This window comes from Nycticebus coucang, chromosome 7 (assembly GCF_027406575.1).
Source record: "Nycticebus coucang isolate mNycCou1 chromosome 7, mNycCou1.pri, whole genome shotgun sequence".
Classification (NCBI taxonomy): domain Eukaryota; kingdom Metazoa; phylum Chordata; class Mammalia; order Primates; family Lorisidae; genus Nycticebus; species Nycticebus coucang.
This window is the reverse complement of record NC_069786.1, coordinates 97,802,245-97,828,962: the sequence shown is the minus strand read 5'-3', so window position 1 is coordinate 97,828,962 and position 26,718 is coordinate 97,802,245. Positions and strand designations below refer to the sequence as shown.

Sequence of the window (26,718 nt, the reverse complement as noted above, 5' to 3'; positions counted from 1 at the left end):
TTACCTGGATGGACTGGAAACACATTCTTCTTAGTAAAATATTATAAGAATGAAAAAGCAAGTATCCAATGTACTCAATACTAATATGAAATCAATAGAAAAACAGCTACATGCCCACACGAGAGAAAGACAACTACACGTGTGGGGTGAGGGAGATTGGTGTGCTCTCACCTAATGGACACAAGCACATGCCCTGGATGAAGGGCTTGTCTACAACTTGAACTTTACCTTAGAAACATAAACAAGTGGGAGAAGATATTTGCAGGTTATGTCTCCGACAAAGGTTTAATAACCAGAATCCACAGAGAACTCAAATGTATAAGCAAGAAAAGAACAAGTGATCCCATCGCAGGCTGGGCAAGGGACTTGAAGAGAAACTTCTCTGAAGAAGACAGGTGCATGGCCTACAAACATATGAAAAAATACTCATCATCTTTAATCATCAGAGAAATGCAAATCAAAACTACTTTGAGATATCATCTAACTCCAGTAAGATTAGCCCGTATCACAAAATCCCAAGACCAGAGATGTTGGCGTGGATGTGGAGAAAAGGGAACACTTCTACACTGCTGGTGGGAATGCAAATTAATACATTCCTTTTGGAAAGAGGTTTGGAGAACACTTAGAGATCTAAAAATAGATCTGCCATTCAATCCTATAATTCCTCTACTAGGCATACACCCAGAAGACCAAAAATCACATCATAACAAAAATATTTGTACCAGAATGTTTATTGCAGCCCAATTCATCATTGCTAAGTCATGGAAAAAGCCCAAGTGCCCATCGATCCACGAATGGATTAATAAATTGTGGTATATATACGCCATGGAATATTATGCAGCCTTTAAGAAAGATGGAGACTTTACCTCTTTCATGTTTACCTGAATGGAGCTGGAACATATTCTTCTTAGTAAAGTATCTCAAGAATGGAAGAAAAAGTATCCAATGTACTCAGCCCTACTATGAAACTAATTTATGGCTTTCACATGAAAGCTATAACCCAGTTATAACCTAAGAATAGGGGGAAGGGGGAAAGGGAGGGGAGGGAGGGGGGAGGATGGATGGATGGAGGGTGATTGGTGGGATTACACCTGCAGTGCATCTTACAAGGGTATTATGTGAAACTTAGTAAATGTAGAATGTAAATGTCTTAACACAATAACTAAGAAAATGCCAGGAAGGCTATGTTAACCAGTGTGATGAAAATGTGTCAAACGGTCTATAAAACCAGTGTATGATGCCCCATGATCGCATTAATGTACACAGCTATGATTTAATAAAAAAAAAAAAAGAAAGAAAGAAACATAAACAAGGTAACCTAATCATTTGTACCCTGCTATCAATCCAGATTAGAAAAAGAAAGAAAATGCTGACATCAGTCATTTCTGCATGGTGGGCCTCCAGGTGATGCTTTCAAATTTGAACCTATTGTATTATTAAAAAAATTTTCCACAATAACAATGAGCACATATTATTTATATAATAATGAACAAAGCTATTCTCATTGATAAAAAATATTGGTGACTAAAACATATGTTTGAATAATTTTCTTTGAAAGGAGGCTGTCTAAGCAGCCACCTATGTGGTCAGGTGTATATGCAGCTTAGAGTGCCCTGGTCCAAGCCTGCATCCTATGGGGCTCTCAGTGGTGTTGCTGGTTCTCTAAATCAGGAAAACCTGGAGATTCAGCCATCACCTCGAGAAATGCCTTATTAAAATTATTAAACTGTGATATATGTATACCATGGAATACTATTCAGACACAAAAAAAGATGGTGACTTTACATCTTTTGTATTAACCTGGATGGAGCTGAAACATATTCTTCTTAGTAAAGCAACACAAGAGTGGAGAAGGAAGGATCCGATGTACTCCATTCCGATATGAGGACAATTGGTGCTAGTACATGGCAGGTGGTGGGGGCATGGGGGAGTGGAGAGAGGGAAAGAGAGAAGGGGATGAGGGTCATGGTGTGTGACACACCTCTTGGGGGCACAATTATAAGAGAGACCTTACCTAACAAATGCAAGCAGTGTAACCTGGTTCTTTGTACCCTCAATGAATCCCCAACAATAAGAAAAAAATATAGATTTTACTGGATGGGTACAAATGTAAATCTGTGATCTCAGGTTACCTTCTCTTAAAAGCAGAGAACATCTAGAGCAAGCAGAATCTTGGTCAGGTAAGTTTTGAGAAAGGTAGATAGGAATGTTATTGGTGACAGGGTGTGTGTGACTCAAAAGCAGATCAGAGTTAGGCAACTTTGGGCAAGTTAAAAATGTACATATATATTCATTTGAAAAAAAGGCTAACTTAGGGTGGCGCCTGTGCCTCAAAGAAGTAGGGCACTGGCCCCATATGCTGGAGGTAGAAGGTTCAAACCCAGCCCCAGCCAAAAACTGCAAAAAAAAAAGGGCTAACTTAGTGATTTCTTTCAATCATAATTTGGGGTGTGGAAGATTCAACATCTGAAAGAAATCTCTGTTTAAAAAGTAAGGATTATGTTTCCAAATCATCCAGTGGCAAAATGCAAGCAATGCAGTTGAGTCACTGAAGCAGACCCGTGACCCACCTCAGGCCCCTTAACGCACTGCTGGGACTCGCTGAGACTCCCAGGACAGAGCTTGCTAGAAGCACTAAGAAGTGCCTGGGGGCTCGCATCTCTTGGGCAGGGAGCCCACAGGACATTCAGTGTGAAAGTGTTTGCATAATTTTTATCTTTTGTTCCAATCATCTTTTCTTTTTTATTTATTTTTATTATTAAATCAGCTCTGTTATGATTAAATGATAGCTATGTTATTATTAAATCATACATTAATGCGATCATGGGGCACCATACACTGGTTTTATAGACCATTTGACATATTATATCACACTGGTTAACATAGCCTTCCTGGCATTTCTTAGTTATTGTGTTAAGACATTTATATTCTACATTTACTAAGTTTCACATGAACCCTTGAAAGATGCACCGCAGGTGTAATCCCACCAATCACCGCCCTCCGCCCATCCTCCCCCTCCCTCTTCTCCTCTCCACCTTCCTCATATTCTTAGATAATAACTGGGTTATAGCTTTCATGTGAAAGCCATAAATTAGTTTCATATTAGGGCTGAGTACATTGGATACTTTTTCTTCCATTCTTGAGATACTTTACTAAGAAGAATATGTTCCAGCTCCATCCATGTAAACATGAAAGAAGTAAAGTCTCCATCTGTCTTTAAGGCTGTATAATATTCCATGGTGTACATATACCACAATTTATTAATCCATTCGTGGATCGATGGGCACTTGTGCTTTTTCCATGACTTAGCAATGATGAATTGGGCTGCAATAAACATTCTGGTACAAATATTTTTGTTATAATGTGATTTTTGTTCTTCTGGGTATATACCTAGTAGAGGAATTATAGGATTGAATGGCAGATCTATTTTTAGATCTCTGAGTGTTCCCCAAACCTTTTTCCAAAAGGAATGTATTAATTTGCACTCCCACCAGGAGTGTAGTAGTGTTCCCTTTTCTCCACATCCACACCAACATCTCTGGTCTTGGGATTTTGTGATATGGGCTAATTTTACTGGAGTTAGATGATATCTCAAAGTAGTTTTGATTTGCATTTCTCTGATGATTAAAGATGATGAGTATTTTTTCATATGCTTTTGCGGTATCCCAGAGGTTCTGATCATTTGTGTCTTCATTGTCATTTTTTCCCCCAAATTTGGCAATTTCCTTCTTAATCTCATCTCTGACCCAGCTATCATTCAGCATAAGGTTATTTAACTTACATGTTTTTGTATGAGTATGCAGATTCCTGTTGTTACTGAGTTCAACTTTTATTACATGGTGTTCTGAGAAGATTCAAGGAAAATTTTCTATTCCTTTAAATTTACTGAAGTTAGACTTGTGACCTAAGATGTGATCGATTTTGGAGTATATTCAGTAGGCTGATGAGAAGTATGTGTATTCAGTTTTGTTGGGATGAAATGTTCTGTAGATGTCTGCTAAATCCAAATGTTGGATGGTTAGTTTTATTTATTTATTTATTTATTTTTTATTGTTGGGGATTCATTGAGGGTACAATAAGCCAGTTACACTGATTGCAATTGTTAGGTAAAGTCCCTCTTGCAATCATGTCTTGCCCCCATAAAGTGTGACACACACTAAGGCCCCACCCTCCTCCCTCCATCCCTCTTTCTGCTTCCCCCCCCATAAACTTAATTGTCATTAATTGTCCTCATATCAAGATTGAGTACATAGGATTCATGCTTCTCCATTTTTGTGATGCTTTACTAAGAATAATGTCTTCCACTTCCATCCAGGTTAATACGAAGGATGTAAAGTCTCCATTTTTTTTAATAGCTGAATAGTATTCCATGGTATACATATACCACAGCTTGTTAATCCATTCCTGGGTGGGTGGGCATTTAGGCTGTTTCCACATTTTGGCAATGGTAAATTGAGCTGCAATAAACAGTCTAGTACAAGTGTCCTTATGATAAAAGGATTTTTTTCCTTCTGGGTAGATGCCCAGTAATGGGATTGCAGGATCGAATGGGAGGTCTAGGTTGAGTGCTTTGAGGTTTCTCCATACTTCCTTCCAGAAAGGTTGTACTAGTTTGCAGTCCCACCAGCAGTGTAAAAGTGTTCCCTTCTCTCCACATCCACGCCAGCATCTGCAGTTTTGAGATTTTGTGATGTGGGCCATTCTCACTGGGGTTAGATGATATCTCAAGGTTGTTTTGATTTGCATTTCTCTAATATATAGAGATGATGAACATTTTTTCATGTGTTTGTTAGCCATTCGTCTGTCATCTTTAGAGAAAGTTCTATTCATGTCTCTTGCCCATTGATATATGGGATTGTTGGCTTTTTTCATGTGGATTAATTTGAGTTCTCTGTAGATCCTGGTTATCAAGCTTTTGTCTGATTGAAAATATGCAAATATCCTTTCCCATTGTGTAGGTTATCTCTTTGCTTTGGTTATTGTGTCCTTAGCTGTACAGAAGCTTTTCAGTTTAATGAAGTCCCATTTGTTTATTTTTGTTGTTGTTGCAATTGCCATGGCAGTCTTCTTCATGAAGTCTTCCCCCAGGCCAATATCTTCCAGTGTTTTTCCTATGTTTTCTTTGAGGATTTTTATTGTTTCATGCCTTAAATTTAAGTCCTTTATCCATCTTGAATCAATTTTTGTGAGTGGGGAAAGGTGTGGGTCCAGTTTCAGTCTTTTACATGTAGACATCCAGTTCTCCCAACACCATTTATTGAATAGGGAGTCTTTCCCCCAAGGTAAGTTCTTGTTTGGTTTATCAAAGATTAGGTGGTTGTAAAATGTTAGTTTCATTTCTTGGTGTTCAATTCGATTCCAAGTGTCTATGTCTCTGTTTTTGTGCCAGTACCATGCTGTCTTGACCACTATGGCTTTGTAGTACAGACTAAAATCTGGTATGCTGATGCCCCCAGCTTTATTTTTGTTACTAAGAACTGTCTTAGCTATACGGGTTTTTTTCCGGTTCCATACAAAACGCAGAATCATTTTTTCCAAATCTTGAAAGTACGATGTAGGTACTTTGATAGGAATGGCTTTGAATAGGTAGATAGCTTTGGGAAGTATAGACATTTTAACAATGTTGATTCTTCCCATCCATGAGCATGGTATGTTCTTCCATTTGTTAATATCCTCTGCTATTTCCTTTCTGAGGATTTCATAGTTTTCTTTATAGAGGTCCTTCACCTCCTTCGTTAGGTATATTCCTAGGTATTTCATTTTCTTTGAAACTATGGTGAAGGGAGTTGTGTCCTTAATTAGCTTCTCATCTTGACTGTTATTGGTGTATACAAAGGCTACTGACTTGTGGACATTGATTTTATATCCTGAAACATTACTGTATTTTTTGATGACTTCTAGGAGTCTTGTGGTTGAGTCTTTGGGGTTCTCTAAGTATAAGATCATGTCGTCAGCAAAGAGGGAGAGTTTGACCTCCTCTGCTCCCATTTGGATTCCCTTTATTTCCTTGTCTTGCCTAATTGTATTGGCTAGAACTTCCAGCACTACGTTGAATAGTAAAGGTGACAGAGGACAACCTTGTCTGGTTCCAGTTCTAAGAGGAAAAGCTTTCAGTTTTACTCCATTCAGTAAAATATTGGCTGTGGGTTTGTCATAGATAGCTTCAATCAGTTTTAGAAATGTGCCACCTATGCCTATACTCTTCAGAGTTCTAATTAGAAAAGGATGCTGGATTTTATCAAATGCTTTTTCTGCATCTATTGAGAGGATCATGTGATCTTTATTTTTGCCTCTGTTAATATGGTGGATAACGTTTATGGACTTGCGTATGTTAAACCAGCCTTGCATCCCTGGGATGAAGCCTACTTGATCATGATGAATGACTTTTTTGATGATAAGCTGTAATCTATTGGCTAGGATTTTGTTGAGAATTTTTGCGTCTATGTTCATGAGTGAGATTGGTCTGAAATTCTCCTTTTTGTTTGGGTCTTTTCCTGGTTTTGGCATCAGGGTGATGTTTGCTTCATAGAATGTGTTGGGGAAGATTCCTTCTTCCTCAGTTTTTTGGAATAATTTCTGCAGTACAGGAATAAGCTCTTCCTTGAAGGTTTGATAGAATTCTGGAGTGAAGCCATCTGGACCAGGGCATTTTTTTGGTTGGAAGCTTTTTTATTGTTTCTTTGATCTCAGTGCTTGAAATTGGTCTGTTCAGGAGGTCTATTTCATCCTGGCTAAGTCTAGGGAGAGGGTGTGATTCCAAATATTGATCCATTTCCTTCACATTGTCAAATTTCTGGGCATAGAGTTTCTGGTAGTATTCAGAGATGATTTCTTGTATCTCTGTGGGATCAGTTGTTATTTCCCCTTTATCGTTTCTGATTGAGGTTATTAGAGATTTTACTTTTCTATTTCTAATTAGTCTGGCCAATGGTTTATCTATTTTATTTATTTTTTCAAAAAACCAACTCCTTGTTTCATTAATTTTCTGAATGATTCTTTTGTTTTCAATTTCATTGATCTCTGATTTGATTTTGGAGATTTCTTTTTTTCTACTGAGTTTAGGCTTAGATTGTTCTTCTTTTTCCAATTCCATAAGATCTCTTGTGAGATTGTTGATGTGCTCTCTTTCTGTTTTTCGAATGTAGGCATCTAAAGCGATGAATTTTCCTCTCAAAACTGCTTTTGCAGTATCCCACAGGTTTTGGTAGCTTGTGTCTTCATTGTTGTTATGCTCAAGGAAGTTAATGATTTCCTGTTTTATTTCTTCCTTCACCCATCTGTTATTCAACAGAAGATTGTTTAATTTCCATGCCTTTGGGTGGGCTTGAGCATTTTTGTTAGAGTTGAGTTCCACCTTTAGTGCCTTATGGTCTGAAAAGATACAAGGTAAAATTTCAATTCTTTTGATTCTGTTGATATTTGTTTTGTGTCCCAGGATATGATCAATTTTGGAGAATGTTCCATGGGGTGATGAGAAGAATGTATATTCTTTATCTTTGGGGTGGAGTGTTCTATATGCGTCTATCAAGCATAGTTGTTCTAGGGTCTCATTTAAATCTCTTACATCTTTCTTTAATTTCTGTTTAGAGGACCTGTCCAGCTCTGTAAGAGGTGTGTTAAAGTCCCCTGTTATGATGGTATTATCAGATATCATATTGCTCAGACTGAGTAAGGTCTGCTTCAAGAATCTGGGAGCATTTAAATTGGGTGCATAAATATTTAGAATTGAAATGTCTTCTTGTTGTAGTTTTCCCTTGACCAATATAAAGTGACCATCTTTGTCTTTTTTGACTTTAGTTGCTTTAAATCCACATGTATCTGAAAATAAGATTGCAACTCCTCTTTTCTTCTGAATTCCATTTGCCTGAAAAATTGTCTTCCAACCCTTGGCTCGGAGCTTTAATTTGTCTTTTGAAGCCAGGTGTGTTTCTTGCAGACAGCAAATGGATGGCTTGTGTTTTTTAATCCAGTCAGCCAATCTATGTCTCTTCAGTGGGGAATTCAAGCCATTAACATTTATTGAGATAATTGATAAGTGTGGTAGTATTCTTTTTTTTTTTTTTTTTTTTTTTTTTGTAGAGACAGAGTCTCACTGTACTGCCCTCGGGTAGAGTGCTGTGGCGTCACACGGCTCACAGCAACCTCTAACTCTTGGGCTTACGCGATTCTCTTGCCTCAGCCTCCCGAGCAGCTGGGACTACAGGCGCCCGCCACAACGCCCGGCTATTTTTTGGTTGCAGTTTGGCCGGGGCTGGGTTTGAACCCGCCACCCTCGGCATATGGGGCTGGCGCCCTACTCACTGAGCCACAGGCGCCGCCAGTGTGGTAGTATTCTATTCGTCTTATTTGGTGAGAGTCCATTGCTTAGTTTTATCTTTTGCATCAGTGTGGAGGTTAGGTTCTGTCCTTTGATTTCTGAGTTCTTACTTTGCTGCTGATCCATTGTGGTGGTCAGTGTGCAGAACAGGTTGAAGTATTTCCTGTAGAGCTGGTCTTGTTGTGGCGAATTTCCTCAATGATTGTATATCCGTAAATGATTTGATTTCTCCATCAATTTTGAAGCTTAGCTTAGCAGGGTACAGAATTCTGGGCTGAAAATTGTTCTGTTTAAGTAGATTAAAGGTAGATGACCATTGTCTTCTTGCTTGGAAAGTTTCATTAGAGAAGTCTGCGGTAACTCTGATGGATTTGCCCCTGTAGGTCAACTGGCGCTTACTCCTGGCAGCTTGCAGAATCTTTTCTTTTGTCTTGACTTTGGACAGGTTCATCACAATGTGTCTTGGAGAAGCTCGGTTAGAGTTGAGGCGACCCGGGGTCCGATATCCCTCTGAAAGCAGTGTGTCAGACTCTTTGGTGATGTTTGGGAAATTTTCTTTTATAATATTCTCTAGTATGGCTTCCATTCCTCTGGGGCATTCTTCTTCCCCTTCTGGAATTCCTATAACTCGTATGTTGGAACGCTTCATAAAGTCCCATAATTCTGACAGTGAATGTTCTGCTTTCTCTCTCTTCTTTTCTGCCTCTTTTACTGTCTGAGTTATCTCAAGAACTTTGTCTTCTAACTCTGAAATTCTTTCTTCTGCACGGTCTAAACTGTTGCTGATACTTTCCATTGTATCTTTAAGCTCCCTAATTGACTGTTTCAGTTCCTTCAGGTCTGCTATATCCTTTTTATATTCTTCATATCGTTCATCTCTTATTTGATTCTGTTTTTGGATTTCCTTTTGGTTATTTTCCACTTTATTAGCAATTTCCTTCATTGTTTCCATCATTTCTTTCATTGTTTTCAACATGTGTATTCTAAATTCCCTTTCTGTCATTCCTAACATTTCTATACTGGTGGAATCCTCTGCAGTAGCTACCTCATGGTCCCTTGGTGGGGTTGTTCTAGACTGGTTCTTCATGTTGCCTGGAGTTTTCTGCTGATTCTTCCTCATGAGTGATTTCTTTTATCTGTTTCCTTGCCCTAATTTTCCTTTCACTTCCTCTTGCTCTTTAAGTTCTTGTGCCTGTGGACTAAGGGTTACAGGACCAGAAGGGTGAGAAGGTTGAAGAGCAAAAAAAGGGGATGAAAGAAAGGAGGACCGAGTGATAAGAAAAAAAGAAAGATAGAGAAAGGAGAGGGGGTGGGTATAAGGAATATTGACAAAAAGAAGAGAGGCACAGAAAGAGGGAGACAGGGCAATATAGGTGTACAGTAGGGTACTTTGACACAACCTTAAAAAACCCCACCTTCTGGGGGTGCCCAGTTGCGTGGTTCCCTTGAGGTCAGCAGCTCTTTGCTAACCTGATCAGACACAGTACCCCACCTCCACCAAGTAGAGAGGAAAGACAAAAATGCTATAAATCAAACCAAAAGAAGCAAACAAAAAACTTTACGGGGATAAAATTGGGTGAAAAACCAAATTATATCGGTAGAAACACTGGCAAAAATGAAGTTGAAGTTATTAAAAAAGGCAGCAATGGGAAATTATAATTAAACTAGGAAAATTGAGAAAGAAAAAGGGATCTGTGTGGAAAAGATTGAAATTAAAAAAACAAAAGAACATCAGCAACGTCAAAATAAACAAACAAAAAAAAAACAACCAAACAAAAAAAAAAAAAAAGAAAAAATACACAACCAAAAACAAAGCAGTTTGTATATGTTATTGAATATTGTCTGGGCAACACGTGGTCTTCTGGGGTGTGAGATGTTAGTCACAGTTCTGATACGACTGGAGGCTGCTGATTTCTCAAACCCCAGCAGGTAGACACCCTAAATCTCACTTCAGCCTACTTAAAAGGCACTTTGAACTTGAAAACTTGCTGAGCAGAAGCTTTCCCAGCTTTCTCGCTGGAATCACTGCTGAAGTGGCTATCCACTTACTCAGTGTGCCAAAACCGGTCTCACTCTGCCCCTGAGGGTTAGGGCTGCAAGGCGGCTCAGACCCCACCCTTAGGCTACTTGGTTGCTGGGTTACCAGCTCCCACCCGTTTCTAGCTCTGCGACCCTGAGGGCGGAGCTTGCCGGGGCAGATCACTGACAATGGATCCGTGTGTCCCACCGCCAAACACTATTAGCTCCGTCTGGCTCAGCGGCTCAGACTGGGGCCCTAGACAACGGCCAAAGTTCTCCGCACTCCCGCTCAGGCCTTCCCCAAGGCAGTTCAACTCAGTGCCAAGTCCAAGGACATCAAAACAGTTCACAGGTAAGGCCTTTCTGGTTTGCAGTCTCGCTGTTACTGAACTTACAGTTGTGGGCGGGTTTAGACGGATTGAACACACGCGACCACTTGCCGGTTTTCCACTGTTTTAGTCCTCCTCTTTGGGTCCAGAAGTCTCTCGCTGACTCCCTGTATCTTCATAGGAGTGATGATAGGCAGTTCCCACCAGCCAGAGATGCCTGGAGTCCTATCTCCCCAGACTCACGGTGCCCAGATGCAAGGAAGCTGCTACTCGGCTGCCATCTTGCTCCGCCTCCCCCAGATGTTGGTTTCTAAGTATCATTCTCCAATTATAAAAACAAGAGCTCCATAGAGAAGTGTTTGACTCCAGGGCTTCAGGTGCGAGAAGTGCCCGGATGTGAAGACAACGCCACGAAGTTGATGGGTTTGTTTCCTGATGGAAAAGACACAACACGTTGATGAGCAGAGGAATGAAGGAAAAAAGGAGTGCCAGTTTGTTGTGGCTGCTATGTAGAGAAACCAGGAAGAGGTGGCTCGCCTTTCACTGGAGGAAACACTAACACCTCCAGAGACCTGAGAGAACAGACTCCGCGGCTACCATCTCCCGGATGGTTAGTTTTAAATCTGAAATTTCTTTGGTCAGCTTCTTCTTGGAGGATCTATCCAACACTGCCAAAGGAGTGTTGAAATCTCTGACTATTATGGAGCTGGAGGAAATCAAGTTGCTCATGTCTGTTAGAGTTTCTCTTATAAATTGAGGTGCATTCTGGTTGGGTGCATAAATATTAATCATTGAAATCTCATCATATTGAGTATTACCCTTAACAAATATGAAGTGACCATTCTTATCCTTCCTTACTTTTGTTGGTTTAAAGCCTATTGTATCTGCAAATAGAATTGCAACACCTGCTTTTTTCTGATTACCATTTGCCTAAAATATAGATGACCATCCTTTCACCCTGAGTCTATATTTATCTTTTAAGGTAAGGTATGATTCTTGTATGCAGCAAATATCTGGCCTGAGTTTTTGTATCCAGTCAGCTAACCTGTGCCTCTTTAGAGGACAGTTTAAGCTGTTCACATTAATGGAGAATATAGATAAGTCTGGTAAAATTTTGGGTGTCAAGTTTTTTGAAAGTCCAGTGGACATTTTTAATCCTTTCACCACTGTGGAAGTTGGAGTTTGATCCAAAGTTTCTGAGTGAGTTTACTTTTGTGGTAAAGGATTGAGCTGGTCATTATGGAGGATAGGTCTGAGAATATCCTGAAGAGCTGGTTTGGTTATGGCAGATTTCCTCAACATGTAAATGTCATTAAAGTATTTAATTTCTCCATCATAAATGAAACTCAGTTTAGCTGGATACAGGATCTGGGGTTGAACGTTATTTTGCTTTAGGAGATTAAAAGTCAATGACACCGACATCTGGCTTGAAAGGTTCAGCAGAGAGATCTGCAGTCATTCTTATATTCTTCCCTTTGTAGGTAATGGTTTTCTTACATCTGGCTACTTCCAGAATTTTCTGCTTCATATTAACTTTAGTGAAGTTAATTATGATGTGCCTGGGGGATGTCTTATTCAGGTTGGGTAGTGCTGGGGTTGTGAAACTGTCTGCTATCTGAATTTCAGAATCTCTTGAAATGTCTGGAAAATTCTCTTTCATAATTTCATGGAGAAGGGCCTCTGTGCCTTGCAAAGGTACTTCATCACTTTCAGGGATTCCAACGAGGCAGACATTAGCCTTCTTTGAATTATCCCAGAGCTCTCTGAAAGAATGATCCGTCTCAGTCAGCACCTATCTCAGGTGGCAGATTTTAAAAGGTCTCTGACAACTAGATCACAGGGGTCTGCTGACAACTGAAATATGACTTGCTCCAGTGCTCTGTGAGGTCAGGAGGACCCACCTAGCAAATAGATTAGTCTGGGAAGATTGATGCACCTCTGTCACGCCCCACCTTGCACCTCTGTCACACCCAGTCACTGATAACCCCGCAGGGCTGTGAACCAGTTGCCTCCAATGAGCAGATACTCCAGGGGTTTGCACCTGCCTGAATCACAAGGAAATCTATGTCTCCTCAGCCAGGCGGCTGCTTGCTGCCTCTATCTGGCAGGGGGAGGTTAGGCCTGACAACCTCGGGGGCTTGATGGAGGCTGGGGGTGTTCACTCAGTTCCAGCCCCACCCCTGATTGATGTTACTGACCAAACTGAACAACTTTGCAGAATTTGTTTTTGTCCCAGCTAAATTCCCCTGCAGAAGAGAAGCTGTTTTGAGTTCACAGATCCTGTGCTTCACCCTGTCTTTGCTGCTGCAAAGGTTTGTATTCGCAGCACGGTTAGCTGTCAGTTCTAGCCTCCTGCCCTCCTTTGTCTAGGCCGATGATCTCCTGGGGGCTGGGTGCGTCTTAGGCTCAGTAAAGCAGTCCTCTGGGTCAGCCCTGCCCTGGGAGTCAGCCGGCATTGCGTGTGCATTTTCTAGTCCCCAGGCTCACCCAGGCTGGTACTACCTCAGGCAAACCCTTTACTCACGGGGCCTGTGTTTCCGTCCCATATCTCTGCCGGTGGTTACCACCTGAGAAGATGCCCGGCCTCCTCTGGTTGCCCAGAGAAACAGGGGGTGTGACTCCAGAATATCCAGGGTGAGCCCTATTGTTGCCAAAAACGGCTTCTGCTCTGCACCTCGGGGCACTGCCGGTCCAGCATGGTTCCCTCTCAGCCAACCATCCTCTCCTCACTCCCATGCTGCAAATCAGCACTGACAAGCTGTAGTCCTGACCCTGTCCTTGCCCCTCAAGAAATCACCCAAGAATCTGGACTCCTGGGGGACAGGCCTCCAGACCTCAGAGTGAGAGAGGAGGGGAATGCTGGGAGCTCAGAAATGCAGGTAGAGAATATATACAGTTTTACACAGTTTTATGCCTGGCAGGAGAGCGCCATGGCACCCTAGTAGGGGAAGTAGGTCCAGTTTTTAGAGGGTCTCTCCCGTGAAGTATAATGGGAGGACTTTTGAACTCTGCTTGTTTGTTTATGGGGTACTCCAAGCCGTTCTCATGGGGGAGGGGACTCCTGTCCACTTGGTGATGGATTTTGTACCTTTTGTTTGTATCCTTGGGGTCGCAGCTCGCCTCAGCAGGGTTGATGTGTGTTCTTCAACCTTCTCTCTTGGTGCAGGTCTAATCCACCAGATTACTTGCTAAATTTCTGTCCTTTAACTCTCCTTCTGGACGGAAGCCTCTGTGGAAAGCTGGCTTCAGTCAGCCATCTCGTCTCTTCCTCCTCCAATCATCTTTTCATACAATCCTATGAAATTCAATTCTTGTAAAATCTCACTAACATTAGCTTTTAGGCACCTGTCTTTCCTTGATTTCAATGGCAATGATTTTTAAAGATTCATTATTAGCACCTGGCTATTTCTACATTGCCAAGTAAAATGTGTTTGGAAAATCTACAGAGAACCAAAATGAATCACTGGCAGAAATGTTGATATCTTCTCTGTAGTTTTCCAGTGATTCCACCATTATCTTTGCAGAAAGGACTACACAAATCCAAGCTTATTTTTCTAGAGCAATTTCTTTTTTTTTTTAAGTTGGTCCAGCTTTATTGAAACCTGTTACAGAAGACACAATTCAAAGAAGAATCATTGTTTGTGGTTTTCAGGCCTGTAGAAATCTGAGTTACATTTACTACAAAAGAATATAAAGTACATTCATTGAAACTACAGTGTAAAAAGAAGTTTAAAAAATGAACAATATGTCATTAAATTAAATGTTTACAAATAATTTCTTTCTAAGCACTTTAAAACAATTCAGATGACCAGTTTGAATTCAGTGAGAAAACCTACAAACACAAAACGTGTTCACACTGAGGTGCTTCAGACTTTGTTGCTAAATGAAAAAAAAAAAAACTCACATTTTTTTCCACATCAGGGAAAATTATACTGGACTTAACACTTTTAAATGAGCAATAAGCTCACAACATTAGAGAGAAATCACCTCTTGCAAAATAAATCCTCTAGACTCCCCTTTCTATAGAGATTATCAGCTCACTATCAAGACTTGAACCTCAGTAAGCACAATTTGGAAAGAAAACAGACTTCAGTGTAAGAATTGGCTAGAATACACATCTCCTGCAGGGAGCTTCTGATTGTTTTGTTAAGCATTCTCTCAGTCTTCAAGCTCTGTTTTAAAACCCACTCCATTCCCAAGATCTCTGAAAGTGAAAAGAATAAATCAGATGGCTTTGATAGCAACTGTCATCATGCCAAGGCAATGTTGTAACTTGTGTCTCTGGTATTTCATCCTATTTCCTATTGATAATGTCTCCTCCCCCCACCTTAAGAATGTTTGAGGTTCTCCACATTACAAACTTATTTATTTTTAGCTTTAGGCATAATATTTACATTTTTTGAAAAAATGCATTTAGTAAATACTCTTCAAGCCCTGCACCTACTTTCCTGATATGTAAAGCATGGAAGCTTGGTGTCTCTGGGACTGTCTAAGGCTAGCTTTTGCACCAACTATTTAGGAAGGTTCCGTGACTACTAAGTTTTCCTTTAGAGATCAGAATTCACAGAAAACAAATTCAGTGTGAAATACCTATTCCTAATTTAGAGCAAAGCTATACAACATAGCAAAATTCCATTTATTAAACTTGATCTCATGCAAACTTAAACAATCATTCCAGGCCCCAATATAGATCATGAACCTATTTAAGACTCAAACATGGTAAAACAAATTTCTAAATTTCTCCAGTCTTCCTAAAAGAAGTATAGTGTTTTAATCAACATTATAGATCAAATCTGTTGCCAAGGAACACAGTTTTCGACCTGGTCACAGAAAATCATTCTGGTAACCTGACACATGGTCAGGATTCTAATACTAGAATTAAAGGCATTCTTTTGAACTCTGTCCTTGCTTCCAGCTCAGTAGATACTGACCAAAGCTTCTTAAAACGAAGCTGGTTTGAAGATCTTGGGTAATGTTCTTCAACAAATTCAACAAACCAAAGGAGTTTTTCAGAGCTCTCACCACTCACTGGTTTGGGGCCAATTTTCCATAGCCGCCTCTTCCAGCATCATAGTCTTGCCGATACTCATCTCATACCTGGCCCCCAGATCACCCACGACCATACTTGCCTGCCCTCCTTAAAGCCGGTGTCCCAATCTGTGCGAATGATCCCATCATCCAGACGAGTTCCATTTATGTACCTCATGGCATTTTCTGCATCTGCTCGTGAATAGTATTCCACAAAACAGAATCCACATGCTGTTTTTTTTCATTTTATCCAGACCCATGATGATTTTATGTCACCGCTTTTGCTGAAGAGTTCATAGATTTGTTCTTCAGTTGTGTAAAAGGAAAGATTTCCAACATACAACGTACAGCTTTTCTTCAGTAATTTTTCTTGTTCTTCATTGTCATCTTAACTCTGCCTTCTCGCCAACCACCGCGCAGAACTTCTTAATACCATCCAACCAGAGAAGGAAAGGACCTGGGGTAAAAAAAAACTCTTGTATCTAGTTCAGGAAGGCACATCACCTCTGCAGGCGACAGCAGTGAAAAGGACACTCTTCCCCTCATCCCAATCACTGTGCCGAAGCAAAGCCCATGAAAATGGTAGTCACCACTATTACTGCTGCTCAAACCTCTCTGCATTGGCCCGGTGCGGGGAGCAGCTGCAAGGGAACCGGGAAGAGAGGCTCAGATTTCTTTTCCTCCAGAGAAAGTGGCTTCAGTGATACGCACAAATTCTTCCAGCATCCATTCGCTGCCTCCCCCGCAGGAACTGGAGCCCCATTTGGCATTTGGGGACACAAGCAGAATGGGGTACGACACAAAGACACAAGTGCAAAGCGTTTCTCAGCGTTCTGGCCCAGGGCCTTCCCCTCTCGCCGCCCAACCCCCCGGTACCCGTTCTAGAGCAATTTCAAGGAGATTACAAAGGAAGACCCACCAAAGAAATGATTCCACATTTTCATTCATGTGAACATGCATTCACCTATGTCTTCCTTCCTTCCATCCATCCATCAATCCATCCATTGACCCATCCATCCATCATTTCAGCTGGACATTCATTCCATGTGGTAGGAGGAATAAAAAAATGATTACAACAAGCGTTTAGTTTATAGCCTGGAGTAAAGAGACCTAAAGGGAAATAAACAATTTTGACATACATGACTGTAATGAGTTAAGGATCAAGAGTGGGTGAGGGCAGGAGAAATGCCAGCCCTTCTGAGATGTGTTTCTCTACTCAAGGCTCAGCACCAAACACAGAGAGGAATCCCAGGAGTTCCTAGGCCACCTACTTGAGTGACTGTCACTTAATTTTAAATTATATCCATTCTACTTACATATATACACACACATACACATACACACACACAGAGGGTGCCAAAAAAAGTATACACATTTGAAGAAAAGGGTAAACTCTATTAAATGGTAATACTCAAGTCACATTTGACTTTTGCAGTCACAAGAGGTGCTCAAACATGACTTGTGTTCATCTTTTCATCTTAATATATATTATTACAATTTTAATACTTTTTTTTTCTTAAAATGTGTATACATTTTTTAGCACCCTCTGTATGTTTGTATACATATAGGAAGATAAAAGGTATCTCTGTAATTTAAACCAATGCCTGTTCTGTATTTGGTAGAAATGGAGATAATGTTAGCTTTTTAAAAAATTCCCTAACATCCAAAAAATGTTACTAGAATTATGGACACTTAGACCTTTTCTTTTCCACCCACTTCAGGCTGGAAACTTCAGTGTTTTTTACTATTTTCTGGGATATTTTCTGTACCCTTAAAACATGAAGGTTAGGCAAGGCCCAAAGTTTCTGGTAGCAACCCAGCCGAAGCGTGCTGGTGTGCCAAATCTCTGAGTCTGACCCCGGGTGGAGAGAACAGCTCGGGCCAGTGGATGCGTTCTCCCACGCCGCTGTGCAGTCAGGACAAACTACTATTTGCTGGATCTCTGGACAGCATCTCCTCCTCCTCCAAGGCATTATACATATGTTTGTTATTAAATTTGAATACATCTATTTTGAGGATTTAAAATAACTTTATATCTCCTGAAACTCTGGATGAGTGGGTCATGAAAATTCCACCTGTAAGGAGAGTAGACTGTGGGTGTCTAGCCTGGGGTTCAGTAGAGGGCAAAGGTACCAAGTGGGACCTCCCTCTGATGAGATGAGTAAGTAGAGAAAAAGTGAATAGGCAGAAACATCGTGGGAGGAAGCCAAATGGGTCAGTGGTGTCCTCATACCTATGTCAAGGGGTTAGACAGTAAGTGAAAGGGGCTGTGTGAGCTTCAATGTGCTTTTGGAGTAGGTGGCCGCTGGGGCTGGATGAGGGCCTAGGCGGGGACCCAGGTTCTACATTCACTTCTATGAGCCTGGGAGGTCCAAGTACAACATCCTGGGCCTTGGGAGAGTGCCAGTGGGAGGCCCTTCCACTGCTGGGAAGTGTGGGCAGCCCACTCCAGCTTTCTGTGCTTTCGGTGTCCCCATGTGTGACAATGGGGACAAAACCATTACTTTCCCCAGTGGTTCATCAGGTCATCCAGAAATCCTGTAAAGCACAGATTGCTGGGCTCTCCCTCAGAGTTTCTGATTCAGTATGCTTGAGCCTGAGAATGTGCACTTCTAACAAATTCCCAGGACCACACTCTGAGAACTGTTGATCTACCAGAAGGCTGTTGTCAGCATCGGAAGAGAAGTCACATAAAGGCTGCAAGTAATTAAATAGCTCGATTAATATTAACTACTTAATTATCCTTATAGTTGTCGCTATTACAGTTATTAGCAAGGATAGCATTAGAACTTTATTCACTTTGATTAACAGGTAATGGAGATGGTTTCCCTGACTACCACAGTACACAGATCCCCATCTTTTGGACTCATGGCTTTGTGACCCCTCTCTGACTGAGAATCATGAGCTTCAGTTCACCACGAAGTTGTTATTTAACTTCCTGCACGTGTACATGCTGTCACTCCAGCAGAACAGGTGCCGTGTGTTAGATTTCTCTGTGTCTCCCATAACTCTTACCATAATGCCTTATACACAGTAGGGGCTCAGTAAATCCTAGTCTTTGGAGTTGGAAGGAACTCTAGAGGTCATCTGCTCCAAACTCCAGTGCAGGCTACCTTCTGGTCCCCAACAACGCTAGAAATTCAGCATCAGGAGTCCGGGTGATGCTCAGGGGTCTGCATGTTAACCAGCAGCTCCAGAGCCCCAACTCAGGGGTCCTCTGGCCACCGCTATAGAAATACCAAACTGTCTATAGTGACTTATCACTGAGGTGTGAAATCAATTGATGCCGTCAGGTCTCACATATTTAAAAGAATAAATAAAAAAGAAGAGGAGGGAAGGCGAGAGGAGGGTTCGGTGGAGAGATGAGGAGAGGGGAGAGGTTGTGACAGTGCATGACAGCAGTGACAGTGAGTCCTGTCTTGTGATTCAGTTTCAGTGAGTATGTGCACCTGTGAGTGTGCGCACCTGGAGTGAGTGTGCACACCTGTGAGTGAGTGCGCGCACTCGTGGTGAAACACTTTGAAAGCTGGACATGTGTGTCCCTTCCTGCTGGCCGGCAGGAATAGCATCTGGGAGGCGGAGACCACTGCTGGTGACTCTCACATTCAGAGTTTGGAGCCGATGATGGAGACCGGAAGTTTGCATCTTGGGCAGGTTGGCTGGGTCTGGGCTGCCTAATCAGGCACCAGGAAGCTGAAGATGGGGCTGCGGCCTGGGTCAGGGTCAGGAGCTCTGATGTGACCACAGGAGCTGTTGAGGGGTGAGGCGGGGAGGGAGGGAAAGCCAATGTGTAGTGAGCCCCGGCTCAGAGGCGGCAGGGAGAGGAAGGAGGAAGGCAGGAGGTTGGGGGATTCCGCCCTGAGTGGACCAGTCACTATCTTTTGCTTTGTTTTAGGCACCCAAGTGTGCAGTCCTCTGCCCTGGGGCACTTCCTGTTCCCTGAGAGTGGCCCACGCTGCCCTGAGTCCTGGTCTAATTCAGACTAAGCACATTGAATTAAGTAGTGACATCGTTCGCAATCTGCTCCCTGCTCTGGTTGACTCTGCTGGCTCTCTCTGCAGGTTCCAGTGCGGGACACTGAACAGGGTTCATTTGTCTGTGGGATGAGCAATCTCCCCAAACAGAGCCGCTTGTTGGCCCCTTGTCCTTCCTGGCCACCCCCTTTACAGGTTGCCTGTCACATACTTCCTGTCAGCATGGATCCAGGGACCATCATCTCTATGTTTTTCATATGCTAGGTACTAGGAAAATAGACAAGCAAGACAGGAGCCGTCCCCCTAGGAGAAGCCAGTTGCCTGGCAGCCAGCCAGCTTGTCACCAGTCATTTGATTGAGAATAGCTGCTCAAAGCCAGAAGGCTGCACCAGGCACCCGGGAGGCAGAGGGAGCAAGCTGACTCTGCAGGGTATCCTAGAGGTGGTGACATCCCAGCAGAGATTTGCGGCTGGTCCACAGCCCAGGGAGAAGCCACCCAGGCTTTCAGTCAGAGCTGCTGGAGCTCTGCGTGAGAACTGAGGTCTTCTCTCACAGACTGTTTCCCTGAGGTTAGCGCCGGGGTTTGTGATGCCCATTTTAGATTCTCCCTTTCTGCTCCCTTCTAGATGCCAGTCTCTGTCCCCCAGGGCTGAAGTTGCCAGATAATAATATCCTTTAGCGAGGTGGGAGCTTTTTATAGCTAAAGTGCAGGTGCACAGGATGACTCGCTTTCCAACAAGGGGCACTCCAAATCCTAACACGTCTTTATTCCGAAGACTCACATTGCGTCGCTCTCAGCCTTTTTCGCATTCCCTACATTCATGGTTCCTTTTACGTGCCGTGACTCAATCATCAGTACCAGAACTTGGAAAAAGTACAGTACCAGGACTTGGAAAAAGGCACAGCAAGCTTTACCCATGTGGTGGAGCTCGGGGCGCTGCAGACACTCGAAACTGCAGGTCAGTGAAACACGGAATTGATGTTGCATCTACTGACTTTCCTACCCGCTCGCCTTCTTCTTCCCAGGTGTCAGATCGTGTCCTCCAGTTGTCAACATGTTGTTCCCACGTTCAGGAATAAAACAAATTGGGCAGCCAGTCCTGGAAAGAAAAAACCAGAATCACAACATGAAGTGATTTGAGGCTTTTGAGTTCAGGTTTGCTGGATGTTCCAGGGAAAACTGCCCTCCCCGCCCCCCCGACTATATGAGGAAGAGCTGAAGGGGGCACTCACTCCCATGAAAGAACAGGATGCTATTCTTGAGTTTCTTGCTTTTTCATAATAAATGAGGCAGCGTGGAAGCTGCCTGTATGTTTAAGAAGTTCCTTTGCTTTCTCAAAAGACGTCAGGGAGAGCCTTTTTTTGTGGTTGTTTCTGTGCCAATCTGCAGTGTCTGAGCGTGGCCATCCACAGCTAGTCCTTGGATTTCCTCTCAGTAATTTGGAAATTGCTAAACCATCTGAAGTTCAAAGTTTCTGTGACTCCTTTATGTTTGCCTTTGGTGGCCAGATCCTTCATTTATAGAAGTAAGCGATCAGAAAATTCAGTTCTAAGCCTTGATTTCTCACATTTTTTATCCATATACCAATCCACGTTCAAACCCTGCCATTTATTTTTTTCTCTCACCACATTTCTAGGGTCAGTTCTTCTCTTTGAACAGCCTTTACCCTTGTCTAAGCCTTACTTTCCCTATGTCCAGAATACTCAAGATGTTGGAGTGCCAGAGTCTTCTCTGGCCATTTCCACCTTCGGTCATTCCACAGAGCAGTAGAAGCCGCTTGCTAGGGAGCTGGTGCTTGTATCACGGCTCCTATTGGCAGACGCCTGTGGTGTTTTCCCTGCAGCATGCTGAGACGCCTCCCCCTTTTCTTCCAATATTTCACTCAGATTCCCTCCTTCATGTTCCTCTTATGATCATAGTCCACTTAAATTTGGCTGGGACTACAGAAATTGACATAAAAGTATTCCCTGTGCTTTTTGTCTTTACTCCCTCGGGGGACATGGCATGTGAGATGTGTGTGTGTGTGTGTAAAGGCCCACGGTTCCTGGGTACCCTCCCCAGATGCTTGGCTACATGAGAACATGTCTGCTCTGCTTTTGAGAGGAGAATTTATGATCTGGCCTCCCTTGAAGCATTCTTTTCCAGCCATGAGCATCATTAGTAATGATTACATATTTCTTTTACAAAACCATTTTTTCTGAGTAGATAATATAGGTGTTTTTGAACTCACAAGTTCAAAAGGGTGTTCCATGAAAAGGGTTTCTCCCTCTTCTGTTCCCCAGCCACGGAGTTCTTCCGGGAGCACAACCATCAGCAGTTTTTCGAGTTTCCTTCTAAAGACACTAAAATTTTAATGTGCTACCAGATGCCCTCTTCCTTAGGAAACAGTAAACTACCCAAGGGCAGGATTGGAATGTTCTTTCTTTGCCCTGCCCTCTATACTTGTAAGGCTCTGCCCATGTCTTCATAAATACTGTTGACTAATCAACTCGTTTCACATATTCTGATTTCCTTTGCTGTTGAGCAATAGAAAAGATTAAAGAACACAATGAGAGTAAACAAAAGTGGAATCACTCCCCCATGCTGACTCCGGCCCAAAGGGCAAAGGAGAATGTACCCAATGCTGTGCCCTCGTAACTCAGGCCTGGATGGGAACGGAAGTCTCTTGGCCTCTGGCCTGAGTGTCTTTCAGGAGATCTCTCGGAGTCATTAGTGGAGAGCTAAGAACGGTAACAGGGAGGCCCCCAAGTCTCTGAGAAGGTGTAGCTCACACACGCTCACCTGTTTGCTGCCACAGCTGCTGCTGCTGCTGCCAGGAGGGCAGGCTTGGTGGTTTTCTGTCTGAAGGCTCCACCAATCTTTTTCACGTGGCAATTGATCCTGTTCTCTGGAATGCCCAAGGGGCAAGCCATTATTTCCCACAAGGGACTCAGTTTAGTCACAGGCCCCCAGAAGATTACACATAACACACTTGAGAAGCGTGAGTTTCTTTCATTGAAAAAGAAACTTCTTGTAATTTCCTCCATTGCCCAGAATAAAGAAATATTTCTTTACCTGTTTGGGGGGAGAGACTAAACAAAATTCTATAAATGTCTGCCAAGTTCCCATTGAAGAAATAAATTGGTACTGCTTTTCAAAATGTATTAATGAGAAGTTGCATTACAAAGTGTAACTCGGATGATCACTCTGGGCTCATTCTCTTCCCTCAGCCTCCCTGAGTCCTGGAAAGGGTCCCCAGAGTCTTCTCCCTCTTAGTTATCAGCATTAACACAGTATGGAAGTGGGTAGGGAGAAAAGAGTCAGAGGGAGCCGTGCCCTATCCAGGGGGAAATAAAAATGATTGTGAGTCAGGTGGGTGGGGCTGATCAGAAATCTATGCAACCTAAAGATAAACCTGGTCCAGGACTGACCCAGAGGAAGGGCTGGAAAGGAAGCAGGTGGGGCAAAGGGAAGCTGGTTGACCCCCCAGCAGCAGGTGAGAGGTGGTGCTGTAGAGCCTGCAGCAGCAGGGGAGGAAGTCTACAGGAAAGGCAGCTCCCGTTCTTGGTACGATATCTGCATTTCTGCTCAGTAGAGGATCCATGTTTTACTTGGACACCAATCAGGAAATAATTCCCTCAGCCTCGCTGGGCAGAAGACGACCCACCAGCACAAAATAGAGAAAGCAGAGCAGGAGGGTGGCTGGCCGAGAGGCCACGCGGAGTGGCAGGTGGTGTCCTTTATGGGGTGTGATTGGGGAGCACCTCTGGAGAAGCACTGTGGTGAGAAACATCTGTGGATCATGAAAAGAATCTGTGTAGTACAAGAAAGATCAGGAATCGAAGACATGATACCCACAGAGCTGCGTGGGGGTAAAAAAGATACCCAAACCATGAAAATGTTGTAGAATTGGGTCAAGAGGGAAGACAGGGCCGTTTTCAGCTATACCTGGCCAAAGACTCGCCAATTCTTGGATGAGAAACGGATTGAAAATTAACAGCACTGATTATAATATATAGTTTATTCTTCATAATTACATTTAAGTTACGTAAGATTTTAAATGATATCCTAAAGGTTCATGAGTACATTACTAATTCTTGATGCATTTCTGAGAAAAAAAAAAAATAGTCCCTCCATAGTGTTGTCAATAGACATTTGGATTGGGTGGCATGCTCAGAATGCTGTGCCCAGGTTTGCAAACCTGACTAGTAGCTCCTCCTAAAGCTATGCATTAAAAACAAACAGACAAGCAGAAAAAAAAAAAAAAAAAACACAACAAAATAGCTGACTAGGTCCCACTCCCAGGGATTTTGATCTAATTGGTGTGGGAAAGGGAAACAAGTATCAGCATTCAAAGAGCTTGCTGGGTGATTGTAATTTGCATAAGGAATTAGGACCACTGCCCAGAGAATGGTGTTAGCTGAGTCATCTTTGCCTGGAGCACCCCAAACATAATAGCTGGGACGTGTAAAGGGAATAGACGCGAGGATAAAGTCTGCTCGTCCCAGTCCGTAGCCTACATTCCAAGAGGCCACACCCAGATAATCCAAGGCAGGTAGGTTGGCAGGAACTAATGCATCACACTCCCAAGTGAAAGATTGTTGGGCAACAGGATATACACTCAGGCTTGAACTAGTACCCCACAGATAGCTTATTCATTGCAAAGGGGGGAAAAGTAAATTTACCCAAGATAAACTTGGCAGCATCGCTTTCACCAGATGACCAGGTTTAGCATCATCATTAACAGCAACATCATGTGTCTTCTGAAGTAATGAAGTAAAAAACCATCCTGGAGCCTCCTGATGAAATTGTTTGTCCTGAATCTTATCAGGAGGAAACAGCCACCACAACCAAATGGAGGGACACCCTGCTAAATAATTGTACTCAGTCTTCAGCAACATTATACCATCAAAGAAAAAGAACCTCGGAAACTGTAAATGACGGAGGCAAATAACACATGATCCTGAATTCTATCCTGGACCAGAAAGAAGGAAAAATAAAAACCAGGACATTCCTTAACCAGCTGGGGAAATCTGATGCACATATGAGATAAATAGTTTTAGTCAATGTTAAATTTCCCAAGGATGATGCTTGTGTTGTGATTATGAAGGAGAATATTATAGGAATATGGGTATGTGTGTGTATATATATGCATATATATATTTAACACATTTTATTTTCTTATTTTATTATATAAATTTTACTTTGAAAACTTTAATCATTCAGAAGAATGCTTGTTAATATTTTGCCAAATTTTCTTGCATGAACTCTCTCCCCCCCTCTCTCCTCTCTCCCACCTTCCTCTTTTTGTCAGCATTCATTCTTCTGAATGGCTACAATTTTTCAAAACAAGATATTTAAATAGTAACACACAAGAAAGAAATATGCCTAATATTGGTATTGTTTTTAACAAACATTTAGGAGTAACCGGGAGGATTTTCTACAAGAAGTGAAGGCGAGGGAGAGATGAAGCATGTCCTCTGTCTTCTCCCTTAGAGGAAGAGCTAGGTGCTAAGGCCATTATTTAAGGTCATAAACACAGAATAAGAAATTTAAGGCAGAAGATGCTTAGTTAAGGTTCTGCATGTTGATTTTTAAGTACTTACAGCCCACCAGATGAAATATCTTAGCTTATAAGAGTCAGATTCCCAGGGGGAAGATCACGGCTACAGACACACCGTCTCTAACGATGGTTTGTAGCAAGTAGAGTGATGGGTGATGGGGAGTCATGGGAATTCCATGTGTGAGTCAGGAGCTCCTAGTAGGCATCAGGGAGTTAGGGAGACTCCCAGTGTTCGCCAGTATTTCTCAGCTTCCCCTGCAGCTGGGTGGAATCCTGTGCTTGAGGCCGGGCCTGTGGCCTGGGGGCAGGAGAGATGTGCCTTCTTCATGCTTCCTGTCTCCCTATCCGTGCAGCTGGGGAGGTTCCAAGATGGCAGAGCCACACACTATAAAAGCCAGACCCCTGAGTCACACTCCGAGAAGAGGTGCCTAGGAGAATGTCCAAGAGATCAATCTTGGCTGAGCGAATCCATGAAGAGTTGAAGGTTGTTTGTTGTAGCTAGTAGTGGGTGGATTGCCTGAACTCACAGATTTGAGACCAGCCTGAGCCAGAGTGAGACCTCCTCTCAAAAATTAGCCAGGCATTATGCTGGGCACCTATAGTCCCAGCTACTTGGGAGGCTGAGGCAAGAGAATCACTTAAGTCCAGGAGGTTGAGGTCGCTGTGAGCTATGACGCCATGGCACTCTACCAAGAGTGACAAAGTGAGACTCTGTCTCAAAAAAAAAAAAAAAAATCAATTTTTCTCTAAATTGTCAAGGATTAAAATATATAATACTCAGTTTTGGCAAGGATGTGATGAAATGGGTGCATTCATACCCAGTTTGGAGGGTGTTCATTGAAGCAATCTATCTAAAGGCCACAGTTTTAAGAATCTAAAACATAGACAGAAACTCCACTTCTAGAAATCTGTTCTGAGGACATAATTGGAAATGGGTGGAGATTTATGTACTAGAGTATTCACTAAAATATTATTTGTTCCCCCAAACAGGGGTTGGTTAAATAAATTATAGCATATCCATTTGAATAAAAGAAACACATATGTACATTTAAAACCCTGTTTTGAAAAGTATTTAGTAACATGGAAAAATGTTTATGGTATATTATTAAGTGAAAAAAGAAAGATGTAAGATTATATATGGAATATGATCCTCACTTTATAAAGATGTGTGTTTTACTGGTTTATATGCTATATATAACCTAATAACTCTTAAGATTAGAAAGAAATCTATTACAATTTTAAGGGTATGTTAAATATCACCCAAAACTTGGGGGGAATGACGAAAAAATAACTGCATGTCCTTTAAATGTCATATTGGAATATGGTCTAGGAAACCACTCAATGGCTACCTTATTCTCTAGGAGAATGTGCCTTTGTTTAACATTCACTATTGATTGAGACCTAGACTCTGTGAAGTTACATAATAACACATAGATTTTTGTCCAGTAGAGAATAAAATTATTTCTACCCCACAGAAAAGACAACGTCAAAGGTTACAGTTTTGTTCC

The 26,718-nt window shown here is 42.2% G+C and overlaps 1 pseudogene; it reads right to left on the bottom strand.

Moving 5' to 3' along the window:
- The window catches only part of LOC128589916 (nuclear cap-binding protein subunit 2-like), a 99,771-nt pseudogene that overhangs the window by 71,825 nt on the left and 1,228 nt on the right, over positions 1–26,718 (bottom strand).